Here is a 13,863-nt window from a genome sequence, read left to right as displayed (position 1 = left end):
ATGTACTTCTCCTCTTCCTATCTCTACAGCTGACCCATTGAGACAAGCTCCATTGTAGCACAGGGAGCCCTCGGCTGCCTGAAGGACTCTGCAGAACAGCCAGTTCATACCTGGGCCAACTCCTATTGTTCTGTATCAAAGCTTTGAAGAAAGTCAATAAAGCTGAAAGAAGGAGGGTGAAAGGCAAGATATTTCACTGCAACAGGCCATGACATTATTAATATTAACAGAGGTGATATTGTAGAAGAAACACAAGGCTTACAGAGGTTGTCAAGGGAAGCTGTGTCTCAGTTTTCCTCCTCCCGTCTGGCCCTGTTTGTTAACTATATGAAATGCAACTACACTAGAAAAGAGTTGCTCATATAGCTGTCCTGGTGTTACTATACTGACAATGATGATAACCCTAATGCAGGTAGAACAAAGCCCACTTTTGCCAATACACCTTTGATGAATTCCTCAAGGGAAATATGCTATACCAACAAAAGCACCTCTAAGACTTTAAAACAGCTTTGGTATTTACTGCAAGGCATCTACAGCATTGCTTAAAACTATATCCCTACCCAACTATACTTAGTTTTACTGTAGAGCTGGCTTGACAACCCAGAAAATGTACAGAAAATCCTTCTGTGAGTTTACTGGGAGAGCCTAAAGAATGTATCTGAGAACTTGTTTCAATAGAAAGCTAGGAAAGGGAGTAGGTGAGCAAATTCTTTCCAAAGGAACAGCTCTTAGCAAGTCTTTGGGAACTTTATATTCTTATCCTATTAAAACAAACAAGCCCCACAAGCCCCAAAAGCCTACTCTCTCAGCAAGGGAACAGAAAATACAGAAGAATTTAGGCATTCCGTAGTCATGATGTACTAGGTTTATAAACATTGTCATTCTTAGTGCATCGAAGATAATGTAAAAGATTTTTGTAGTGTCATATTAGCCAACTGCATTTTTAAGCCTGCGATAACCCAGTGAATATGCGTTTTCAATATGCTATCTCTTTTTTGCTCACTTGTATGTTTCTGTTAAACCATGACGTTTAAAAAAATCACAGGGATTTTGGAAGTCTGTTTAACACCACTGCTTTTTGAACAGCATCAGTCAGGAATTCCAGACCTAATGAGTCTCAGATTTTGTAAAGCAGCTGGCCATAGGTTTCAACTATAGGATAATAGAGCTTTTTGCAGGTTTTCAGTAAGGTCCATTTTCCACTGAACAGGGTTTGTATAGGAAGCTTAGTTGCAAGTTTAGCTGAAGAATGATACCACCCATCCATAATCACAAATTATAAAGCTTAACATAGATTTTTAGCACTGTTTTTCTAGAATAACTCCTAGTTACTAATAGGTATTGAACATTTCCCATTGATTTTGTGTGGAATAGCACTATCCAGTTGTATCCTTACCTGAAGTAGGCTGATGCTACATAAAACTGCTTAGATTTCAATACAGGCTCTGATTCAGCCTTTTTTATTTTCTCTGAGTGATTCAACTGGTGAAGCTGGCCTAAGTGATTATAGGCAAGCACATGTAACCCTTTCACGGGGCTAGAAGCCACTGTAAAGTTATTTGTAGTGTATGTATGCAAATAAACTTCAGTTCGAGATAGTCTGGGAGAAGTTTGAGGGGGATTTCCCTGCTTTATGTAATCTATTGTTGCTTCTTAGCTTCCTCTATTCACATGGCTAGGAGGCATAAGCATGACACCGCTGGTAATTTCTCAAACTCAATCTGAAAGCAAAGACAATGTGCTCAGTGACCTACAGCAGTCTTGCAACTTTCGGTAAATCCTCAGACGCTGGCTCAATGATATCTGGAATAAAGGAGGCCTAAAGGAGCAGTGGGGGGAATAACTTGGATGGTAAGGGCTTCACTTACTGGCATACTTTGAAAGCGGTCAGCAGCCAGGAAGATCATGTGCTATCCCTCAGATATAACTCTGGCCTACCCAGAGCTCTAATTTTACATTTCTCGGTCCATACTGAGTGCTGCACCTCGCACATGTTGGGCGCAGTCAGTTCAGTGTCTGATCAGTGTGGGGCACTTACGAGACCTGTGCAGATCGGACTGCGAGCACACGGCGGTGGCTGCCTTCCCCAGCCATTCCCAGGGGGACGTGAGGAACAAAACTCGTCTTACCATGTGCTCAGGCAGATCTAGTCCCAGTAAAGATATTCACTGAAATGACAGGCTGGACAGGCAGAAGTTTTAAGGCAGGTAGGAGAAACACCCTACCTGCTAGCAGCCCACAGAGAGCTCTGTGCTGCTGAGGCCAGACTGCTTCCAATACCCAGGTGAGCCCGTTCAGTGCTAGGCTGGGTATCACTCTCTAACCAGGGCATTGTGCTGTGCAGATTGCGGTGTTATTGTTCCAAACTGGAAGATTTATAATTCAGCAACTATCCAGATTCTGAGAAACACACTTACCAAAAACCACAGCGAAGGGAAATAAAACAGGTGAAGTAAGCGTGGTGGCACTGAGGAGGAAGGAAATCTCCCTGCAGTGCACTGATAAGAGTGTGCTTGATATATACTGTGTTCAATCTGGACAATCCGCAACCAGGAAAACACAGGCTAGCTGAAGGAAATTCAGCTCGGAGGCCCTAGGGACTCTAGGGACTGAATCAGTCTGTTAAAATGCTTTGTTGCTTTTATTTATCACTACTTAATTAGGATGCTTAACCAACACATTGGAAAGATAGTAACTGTTAAATATTCAACAAGCTGACCTTTCAGTTACAATATGACAATTCTGAATAAAGTTCATGGAAAGCTTGTCCTTCCTAGGTACTCTAACAAAGCCAAAGGGAACTGGATCCCCTCCCCCCCCCGCCCAAGTAAAAAAAAAAAAAAGTAAAAAAAAACAGTAGGGCACTATTGTGGAGACCTGGTTAAAAATCCAAGTCTTGCCATGGGCTCATTGAATGATCCTGGGCAAGTTGTTTCCTGCCCTGTGCTTCAGTTTTTCCCATCTGTAAAAAGACTATGACAATTTTGACCTTCCTTGTAAATCGCTGAGATGAATGGCTAGAAAAGCAGTAATACATTATTAATTACTTATTATTATTTCTGAGGAAAAAAAAGCAAAGAGAAGAAGCCATCAATCTTTCAGGGTTCTCTTGATCCTCATAAAAAAGCACCACGTAACATGAATTTCACACAACAGAAACTTTTGGTGAGCCACCTTTAAGAAGAAATAGTGGGTGCACAATTAAAAGAAAGTTAAAAGCGGGCAGACACTCAGGAAAATGCTCCAGATGGTGAAACGAGTTAGGCTGCGGAGCAGGCTCCCACAGGAAGCGGTGAAACCCCCATTGTTTAAGACATTTGAAACAGAATTCTTCAAAGTGCTGGTATATATAATACAAGGAACTCTTCTGCACTGCCTCGAAAGGTAGTGGCACTGGGACGACCTGCGAGAGCTACACCTACCATTTCTACAGTTTTAAGACGATTCTTGTTGCTCTGACTACGAAGAGCTGTGGATTCTCTTTTTATCGATATAGTATCTGAGGAACATCTACCGGGGAATAACTACATTGTGGTTTTGCAGAGGACGATAGATTCAGCAATGCTTAAAGGATCTTTCACATTCTTACTTCTGAGATCTGAACTTTGTATGTCCAAGAGGGGAAAAAAAGCCCCCTATTCTCTGAGAATTACAGTGTGCATCCTACCGACAGACTATTTATTTCCTGTATTACAATCCAATGAAAAACTGGGTGGCTTGACTTTTACAAGCAGTGCTTTGCAGAAGAAACACCATGATTTTAATGGGAACCAAATGAGCGATCATTACGTAAATGGCATTATGAGACACAGAACTAATGTTGAAACATTAAATGCTCTAGGTCAAACTCACCAAAATGGGAACTGGCAGCAGTGTACTGGAACATTGGGGTTTCTCCACACTCAGATACTACTGCAAACATTTCCCGCTGCTGCTAATGCTGGTTCAGCTCCTCTGGAGGTAGCTGTGGAGGGAGTCTGACTGTTTCTGTTGTTACTGGCACTTAAAATCTTAAGACCTTCTCTGAAATCCAAATTCAGAGCTTTGGGCCAATTTTATTGATACAACTTGGTTTACTGGTTGGAGCAGGTAGAGGAAGAAAAATTTTTAAAAGGACTTAGAGTTTTAATACCTTCATTTCCTCTTGGTCTCATACCTGCTGGTATAAAAAAAAAGAGGCGAATTGATTCAGATGGCATATGTGCACTAGTGACCCTGTCTTACTTTATTCACTTGGGCAGGACGGCCATGGAGTGCTCCCGACGGCCTCTCAGCCCCTCTGGCAGGAGCGCCGGGGCCTGGAGCGGCAGGGCTGCGGCCCCCAGCACCCCAGCACCCCTCGCCTGCTGCCTCCGCACAGGAGGGCTGGCATCGCCTGCACGCTGCCCCCAGCCCTGGCCAGAGACCCAGCAATTTCCTCAGGAATGAATCACGAACAAAAAACCAAACAAGAGCTATTTAAGAAGATTTCTTCTCCCCCAGCAACTGTCCTGTCCAGTATCATATTCCTGACAGTTTATTCTTCAAGAATTTAGTCATCTAAGGTTTCAGTGACTCATGTGATGAACCTTCTACCCATTTCCTGGAAAGAGTCCTGTGCGATCCTCTACACCTCCCTGCCATTTTCCTCGAGGGTCTCATTCTCGCTGCATTTTCATATAGCTCAGCTATCCTCCATTTTTGAGGTGGAGGAGGGAGGCAAAAATATCTTGAGCGCACCCAAATTTGCGGTGTAACCGGAAAGCGGTGTGGTGAAAAAAACATCTGGAAAACAAAGACGGGCACCGAACCAGCGAGCCTCTTTTGGAAGTAGCTGCCTCTTGGGCTGAAAGCTGGTTAGAAGAAAAGGAGCTGCTGTAGGAAGAGCTGTGTGGTACCATACAGTCATGAATTTAGCCTGTAAAATGAAGATGAAAAAGATTTGAAGGCTCTCTCAGATCATTGCCTGGGTGGGTGTGACTCACCCTGGGCAAATGCCACTGATGACAAGTACCCTGACACAAACTATTGAATGAATTGTGCTGGATGGGGACCAAAGTAACCATTACACATACTTGGGCCAATCTGAAAGACACTTCTGTCAAGAAAACAACTGCTTCCTTTTCCTGATTAAAAAGAAAGTTCAAAAGCTGCTCACAGACAGCTTGAAGGATACTTCAGCAACCTCTGATCTAAGCAGGGATGTGCTATGCCTACAGCAGACAGCCGCCTGGGCATCAGTGATGCCCAGACCATACGTCCTAGCGCATACAGAAGTGCTACCTGTGCATATTTATGTTAGAGTTAAAATGGGGGGGTCTAGCATTCTGCTTAAAATATTCAGAAATGTGTGTGAGTGTGAGCTCATCAACATAATTACGGAAGTGTGAAACAGCTCAGCGACAGTGCCAGTGCGTGCTTATAGACCTACGCCTTCTACGCCTAAGTTAGCAGACTAAGCATCCTGGCTTACACCAACTTGCAGTAGGACTAGTTAGGGAATTTGCAGATCTGTCTGATGGAGACAGGGCCAACATGTCCAGCATTCTTAGAGGATGATTTCAGTGCTCAGTTATACCAGTATAACTGCCATGTATACTGGTGCGTGTGCATACACACACACACACACACATATACACACATACATATATACATGTCAGTATACATACACTGACATGCATCACAAGCCTGTTCCCTTTAAAGGGATATGGTGTCAGGTCAAAGTTGGCCCGACATTCTTCTTCTTAAAAAAAAAAATAAACTTCTACAAGCCCTGATTCCAACAGAAATGTTTCCATGATTTATTTTAAGAAGGGAACATTCCCCTGCATTGCTCACCGCAACCCAAACATTGCAGTGCTGTGCAAGAGCATGAGAATCAGAGAGGAAACTGAAGAATCTATTTTCACTGCTCCAGAAGAGAAATACAAAAAGTAAACAGACAGCAAAAGCAGTGACAAATAAATTTGCTTTTAGTGGTGCCTGTAGTGTTATCTATAGTACGGCTAAGGAGAGTAGTCTTGAAGCGTGCATGCTTTTCTAGTGTTTTCTACAAGACATGTGACTAAGTGTGAGACAGGGACTTGTGGGAGCCATCTACTTTGTAAGAAGGAGATTTATTTTTCTTTGGTTGATCCTTCCTGCTCCTCACACCTTGCCTTTCATATCTGAGAAACTGAACAACAGACGAGAAGAAATTGCCTTGCTGTTTTCAAAGCTAGACAATAATTTGAAGCTTGGGCAAGCTATCCAGAGAACAAATCCCTCGTTTCTGAGAGAGCTCTCAGATGCTTGAAAGTAATGGGAAGAGTCTTTCCTCTAAATATCTGGAGCCCTCTACTCTACAGAAAGGGGAACCTACCTTCAGTGCTACTGCTTGTTTCTTTGCTCAAGTTCGCAAAAAGCAGTAAGCACTAGGAGAAGAAAAAAAGGGGCATATGGAGACAGAAAGAACTAGTGAGCGAGCACATACTTTCCTGACGTAACTACTGACTGCATGCACGCACACATGCATGCAGACATGCACACACAGCGCACAGCTCCTCAGTTGGAAAGGCCTGTGCACTGAGGAGAGAGAAAAAAAAATTAGCGAAGCCTGCCCAAAAGGGACTATAAGACTGATCTTGTGGCAGATTAGTGATTTCACCAGAAAGTTTTTGGAAGCCGTAAACAGGAAATGGTTAAGTAAAAGCAGGTGGAGCATGCTGACTGCAGGAACAACGCAGGAAATAGCTGAGCGTCTGAATGGATGCAAAAAAAATGCTCTTCTGCTCAGGCCTTGGCAGTCTCAGTACGCCTGTTCCTCCTTCTCCTGGTCCTCCTTCACTACCTTTATCTCCCCAAGCTACAAAGTCTTGCAGTCTGCAAACTTTTGCTTGAGTAATCTGGTCCCCTTGAATTTCAGAACCAGCACAGGAGAGTTGGGAGGTTCTGTCTGGAAGGCAAAAGACAGGAGGGACTCACCCACTGCACAAAGGACGAGTCAGAAGCACCCAGCTGTACCCACTGTCTGCCAGGGGGTTTAGGTCTGAGGAGCCAGAACAGTGTCTCTGGCTACTGCCCCAGGTGCTGTGGTCCCAAGTGTATTTAGCATAAGTCGTCAATCAGAGAAACATTATTCCTATCAACCCTTTCATTCTAGGGGGACCCCAAAGCGCTTAGCTGTAGGAATGATTCTCCATTTCTACTGAAACACAGTCCCTTCTGGGGCAGAGCACTGCAGCTGTTTAATAGCTCACAGCAACATCACACAGGCAGATGGAAAAGAAAGCAAAATGTGTAAGAAACGTTCTTTCCACTTTCCTTCTAACGCTTCCTTTCTCTCCTCTTTGTCCACAGCAATTTGTGCCAATTCCAGACAACTCCAGATGTGTGTCTTTCCTACCAGTATCTGCAGAGACTTGGCTCTGGAGACAGGGATCTGCTTGCCAACGTACTGCCTCCTGGTGCTTTCAGCCCCAAGGGTCGAGTTCCTGCTGCCACACTCTCCTCCCTGGCTGTGCTGCCAGACATGCTGCGGGATGGAGGGCAGACGTGCTGGTAAGGAGCAATTCTGCTTTCTTCTAGATGAGTATAGCGTTGATGTAAAATTGTTTAACATGGACAAGACACTCTTGCCTTCAAAGTATACTAAACAGTCACATTAAAGCCCTGAGGAAAGTTAAGAAAGGAGCATGTAGATCAGTTTGAATCATTTTGACCTTGTCTACATTTTAAGTATTAGATGGTAAAGCTATGTTGGCGAACTCTACTCTTAGCTATTTCTCCTCCTCTCCTAGATTTAAATTGAAAAAAAATCTGTTTCTTCTTATATTCTGAGCAAAGAAAACATTAATGGCAAATGGGCTTCTATGGAATTACAACTGCACAAACAAAAAGTTTTTTTCTGGTAGAGAAATCTTGCAAAGAAATCTTGCTCTTTTTTGACGTTGTTATTTTGGCAAAACTTATGTTTGGGAGTTCAAACTTACGCTGCCTTTTCTACATCTTTTAAAACAGAGAGTTACTCTGTACAACCTAACACTTTTTAAGTTCAAACCCTTAAATCCTAGTCTAGACAGAGCATTTGGGACTAAGGTTCAAACTCACCTTGTCCAATATCCAATATTGCACACTTCTGCCCAGGCCACACCTTCCCGGGGGTGTCCTGAGAACAGTCATGATCAGAGTCTGGCACCCTGCACCGCTGCTCCCATGGGAGGAGGGAGGGGGCACTGCCAGGGCAGAGGTTGGTGTGGCACCTTCTGCAAGTGCCACCACACTCATCTGAGATGCCATGGGGCTTAAGTGCATGGAAACAATGTGTCCTATCAGCTTCAGGTGGATTGCAGGACAGCTTCGGGGAGTTAAACCTTGGCATTGATCTTTGGGAAAAAACAATCTGTGATTCATATGTATCTAAGAAACCAAGAGAAAATAATTGGAATGAGCTGAACAAAAATAAACAGGTGTCTCCTTCTTGCTCCTTTCACAGTTTCTGCTTCCCTGCACCCTCACCCACATTTTTTTTTGCACTTAAGTTGTCGAGAAAAACGGCAGGAATGAGGTTCCTGGTATAATTACAGTTTGCTGAGAAAATTGCAGCCCACAGCAGTAATTCCTTTAGTGCCAGAGACAGATGCTGCTGAGGTCTAATCACAGTCTTCCCACTAACCAGGCCCTGAGTCTAATCTGTCATCAGCTGAGAGGCCGCTGGCTCCCGCTGCGCGTGTGAACCCGAGCTGCTCGGCTCGTTCCTCTCCCCTTGTCCAGCACCAGGCAGTGCCAGAGGGAGGGTATGTTTCCATTCACTCCTTGCCCTCAGCTACAGCGATACTACAACTTCAATGCGCTGCTTATCTCTCCTCCATGCCCAGTATCAGGGCCACGCAAAGCCTTGCTGGAAAGGGCTCAAGTGGTTGTTTTCAACTTACAATGCCGGGTAGTGACTGCAGACCAAGAATACAATTTAAGCTGAGATAAGTTGAAGGAGAGGCTTAATGAGAATGGCCTGTAGCTAATTCCTCCTTCCAAAATGTATGGTATTTTCTGCTTATTAAGAGGACAAGGCTGCACTCAGTGATGGATCATATAACCTCCATATGTTAACAACAACAACAAAAACCAAAAGAGCATGAGTGCTGATGAGCACAGAATTAGGAAGAAGAGGGAAAAGCAGAACCGGGTGTATTGAAAAAAGAGCCAGGAGAGAGCATATGTGTAATGAGAGACTGAACAAATCTCTCCTACGTGCTACACGCAGCTGCCATTGCCATCAAAAGTTTTGTATCTGACATTCAAAGAGCACAGGGCCACATCTCTGAACTTCTCCATGCTGGTGAAAGCAGCTTGAAAAACAACAGACCTCACCAGTTCAGGAGTGCCCCTGTGAAGGCAAAAGTCACCATGGTACTGGATTAACATCTTTAAATTGGATTCTGGTCATAGAAGGAAACTGGGTGAAGAAGTCTATTTCAAAGGCATTTCAAAAGCACAAATACAGGCTGGGCGATGAGTGGATTGAAAGCAGCCCAGCGGAGAAGGACTTGGGGGCATTAGTGGATGAAAAACTGAGTATGAGTCAGCAATATGCGCTCACAGCCCAGAAAGCCAATCGCATCCTGGGCTGCATCAAAAGAAGTGTGGCCAGCAGGTCAAGGGAGGTGATTTTGCTCCTCTACTCCACTCTCGTGAGACCCCACCTGGAGTACTGCCTTCAGCTCTGGGGCCCCCAGCATAAGAAAGACAGGGACCTGCTTGAGCGGGTCCAGAGGAGGGCCACAAAAATGATCAGGGGGCTGGAGCACCTCTTCTATGAGGATACCCTGAGACAGCTGAGGTTGTTTAGCCTGGAGAAGAGAAGGCGCCAGGGAGACCTTATAGCAGCCTTCCAGTACTTAAACGGGGCCTACAAGAAAGATGGGGAGGGACTCCTTATCAGGGAGTGTAGTGATAGGATGAAGGGTAATGGTTTTAAACTGAAAGAAGGTAGATTTAGATTAGATTTAGGAGGAGATTCTTCACTGTGAGGGTGGTGAGGCACTGGAACAGGTTGCCCAGAGAGGTTGTGAATGCCCCCTCCCTGGAAGCGTCCAAGGCCAGGTTGGATGGGGCTTTGAGCAGTGTGGTCTAGTGGAAGGTGTCACTGCCCATGGCAGAGGGGTTGGAACTAGATGATCTTTAAGGTCCCTTCCAACCCAAACCATTCTACGATTCTATTACCATAGCATGAGTGAACCAGTGAGAACTGGGAAAGTCCTTAACCTGGTACCCACCTTACAGCATCTGTACAGTTAACAGGTGCCCCGAAGTAGCAGGGGGAGATGCTAGGTTTGGGAGGTGTAGACTAAACAGCTGTGTTTTGCCTAAGTAGCTCTTAAGAAAGGCGTAAGGGAACAGAGTAGGTCATCATTTCGGGTCAGAGGCAAAAGCATATTAAACTAGCTGACTTTCTGTAGCAGCCTGTGGCCAACTCAATTTCTTCATGTTCAGCTTTTTCTGAATCTGCACATAGTAGCTAGGCACACATGATAATACGCACCAGATCTCTGCAGTAAAGGCGTGCACAGCAGCTTCTCAGCCACTGACAGACCGAGGGGAAGAGAAAGTGTAGCACGATGTCTCGGAGAGGGGGAAGGAGTGACTCATACAGGAAGAAAAACAAAGCAAAGATGAACTTAGAGCATAAGAGAAGAGGCAGACTGTTAGCTGCAAATCAGTTTTCCTGCACTCAGAAGGGTGGGTATTATGGTGAGAGGAATTGTACTTGACAGTAATGGAAGTCCAAGGAAGTTTGATTAAGATTAAATGGCAGTCACAGGCCAACATAGAAAAGAGGCTTTAAGGCGAAAATCAAAGACAGGAAGTGACTAAGTAGGTCAGAAACTGTGGGTAGTGAGCTGGTTAGATTAAGTGGGACTTTGAGCAACTAAGTTAGCTCTGCTAATGACAAGGGATAACACTTACAATGTCACCAAGTTTAACAAATCTGACTCTGAAATCACCTTCAAGGCCTTGATAGCAACTCAGAGACTGCTGAGTTCTAACAGTATCTACATCAGAGCAGATACTGTATGTGTTTTAACAAGAGATCGGTTTTACAGTCACTTTTTGACCCTGCCAAGCTTCCTGTAAATAGTGCGCTGTTTTGTCTGAACAGGATTTCTTCTTAAGGAGCTAGGAAAAATGAACTGACTTATAGAAACTGTGAGACTCTCAGAAGGGCTGCTACAGCAGGTTGAAAAGAGAGATGCAATGGAGAAACTTCTTTCCACCCCTAAATTCAATAAGTCTTTGATTCAACAGCTTTGTTCACATCCAGGGCAGCCGGAAGAGAACAGTCACCTTGTATTTTTGTACCTGATGAGAAAACCCCAGATTGTATGTGTGCACTGGGACAGTTCAATGTGTGTCTATTCCAACTTCAAAGAGGCTTTCAATGCTCTTTCAGATGTAGGGTGTGAGGAAGGGTGAGAACTGCTAAAGCTAGCCCCATCCTCATTAAATCTTTGCCCTCTCCGGAGCAAGCATGCAAGTGGAGAGAATAGAAGATATGCATGAGCAACTGAGCATCTGTGATCTCATGACCTTTGACTGTTGTATTATGGGAAATGTATTCTCTGGTTGCTATGCTTTTCTAATTCATTTGTATCTTCCTTCAGTGACTCCCTTGTATTTTCTTTGGTGCTCCTGTGTAATGGTTTCAAGGAACCACAGATATCTCTAAGTTAAGCATGCATACAATAGCTTTAATTAAATGTTTGCGAGTATCCCACAGTAGTGCAAGGGAAAGGGAAAGCAAACAGTTTTGTACTCACTTGTAACTATCCCTTCTGAGCCCTGGCTTGGGTGGAGGCATCTGCATCACTGCCCTTTAAGTCCATGTCTAACCTATTGTGAAATGAAGGCCATTGGGTCCTGCTGCTCTCTGCATGTAAGCACCTCAGGCATTTCACTACCATTAAAAAAGCTACAGATCACCTGTGAAAGGTACAACACTGAAACCTTTTAGGTTAGGCTAGAAGAAATAAAAAATAAATTAGGGTAAACATTCTTTACTCCACTTACAAAAATTGGAGAACAAAGTTAAAAATATCCTTAACCATTATTTAAAATACAGTAAGATGCTATAGGGAGAGTAGCATAAAAGCAGAAGGTTTGATCCTCTTTGATACTCTGAAATTAATCTTTTCTCTTCTCTGTGCCATTGGTACAATCTCAGTCTTGGTGCCACCCTCTGCAATGAGTTACCTACTTATTATTCTTTTAAATGGGGATCTTTGCTTCTTTTACAAGTAGTTAACTACATCATTTTATATATACAGAAGAAAGCAGCAAAGGATTTTTGTTTTCATTTCAGGCATTTCAAATAAATATACATAAGGGAAATGAAATTTGGAACGGAAACTTTCATCATGCAAAGATGGAGGAATAAGAAACAGGATGCAAAGGTTATCAGTCAGTTCTTTAAGTCAAATACAAGACAATTTTACAGCACAGAAAGTAGTGGGTTTGTTTAGAGGAAGAATCTTTCTCTCTCGTATGGTATGGAAGAGTTAACAGTATCTGCAAGGATAACCATGAGGCCTAACGCTAGTGATTATTGCTAATACTCAGTACTAGTATAAAGTACTTGTCTTGAGTTTTTCAATGACTGACATCATTATTATTTCAAAGCTGACACAAGCTAATTTGGAAACACTTTGTCCTGGCTGTATATGTTTTATTGCAAATCCATCCACTACTTCTCAGTGACTCCCAGAGATACCATACATCAGAAAAGATAAGAATAATTGTAAGACTGGAAAGAAAAAACAAAGGCCAGTTTGATGAGAGAATAAAGAAACCATGCTTCTAACTTTGATCTTGGCTATTTCCCGGTGCTGAGACCAGAGGCATTGCCAGTTTTTGCAGTCTGACACGCTGGATTTGGGCAGGGATTGCGCTAAGCAGCGGCTGGCCTAGCTTTGCTTTGAGCTGCAGTGACTTTTCAGGAGGGAACAGAAAGCATGGGTTGTTTCCCTCACGTAGCAAGGCACAAATGACAGCAGGGTTGTCTGAGAAGATTGAGAACTGCTGACTCTAGTAACAGGAACTGGCAGCTGCAAAGGAGAGTAGGAGTGGGATGAAAAGCAGTCTTACAAAGCGAAGGAGGAAAGGAGAAGGCCAGGGAAGATCTACAACTGCGAGCAGCTAACAAATGCTGACAGAGACTTCTCTTTTTCTTTCCTCAACGGCCCAATTCTGAGCACATTCAGGCCAACATAAAGATTCCTACAAGGATTTTTCAGATACTCTTAATGAAGATTTCTACTCTTTATCCCTCTCTTAATCTGCAGTCTGCAATTCCATGGCATCTTCACAAGATGCTTTCTAAAAATACACCTGGTTTTGATGATGGCTGGGAGTCAAGAAGGTTTATTCTTAGAGGTGTGTGAAGAAGAGATTGGATCTACACTTCACCTTCCTCCTTCATGTCTGCCATGTCTTCCTGATGCCTGTATTCCAGCCTGTCAGTTCGGATGGCCCAGTACAGTGACTGTAGCAAGGATGCAGTGCAATGGTGCACAGAGGGCACACAGCTTGGGCTTTTTTGGGTTTCCTGCTCTGATTACGGAGGGTTTTGATTTTTGTTCTTTGGTTTTCTGAATTATTTACTTAAGCTGTCCTGAGCGCTCTGCTCCATGTAAATAAGAGCTGGCATGTATTCATGTTTATAAGCTCAACAACTCCATCAGTTTCATTTTTATTCATTGTCTTAGACTTTTCTGTATGTCATTTATATTTTTTTGCTTAGTACTGTTCATATCTTACCCGTCAGTCTTCTAAATGAAATGACTGGCAGATTGACCATCTTCTCTGTTGCTTCTCTGTCTCCTATTAAATTGCAGTTGTGAAACTCTTGCA

The 13,863-nt window shown here is 43.6% G+C and overlaps 1 protein-coding gene across 6 annotated transcripts in view; it reads right to left on the bottom strand.

Moving 5' to 3' along the window:
* The window catches only part of RAD51B (RAD51 paralog B), a 457,119-nt gene that overhangs the window by 49,678 nt on the left and 393,578 nt on the right, over positions 1-13,863 (bottom strand). The gene's annotated exons all lie outside the window — the stretch shown is intronic.

The sequence above is a fragment of the Buteo buteo genome, chromosome 6 (assembly GCF_964188355.1).
Source record: "Buteo buteo chromosome 6, bButBut1.hap1.1, whole genome shotgun sequence".
NCBI classification, from domain to species: Eukaryota; Metazoa; Chordata; class Aves; order Accipitriformes; family Accipitridae; genus Buteo; species Buteo buteo.
This window is presented reverse-complemented; position numbering and strand designations above follow the sequence as displayed.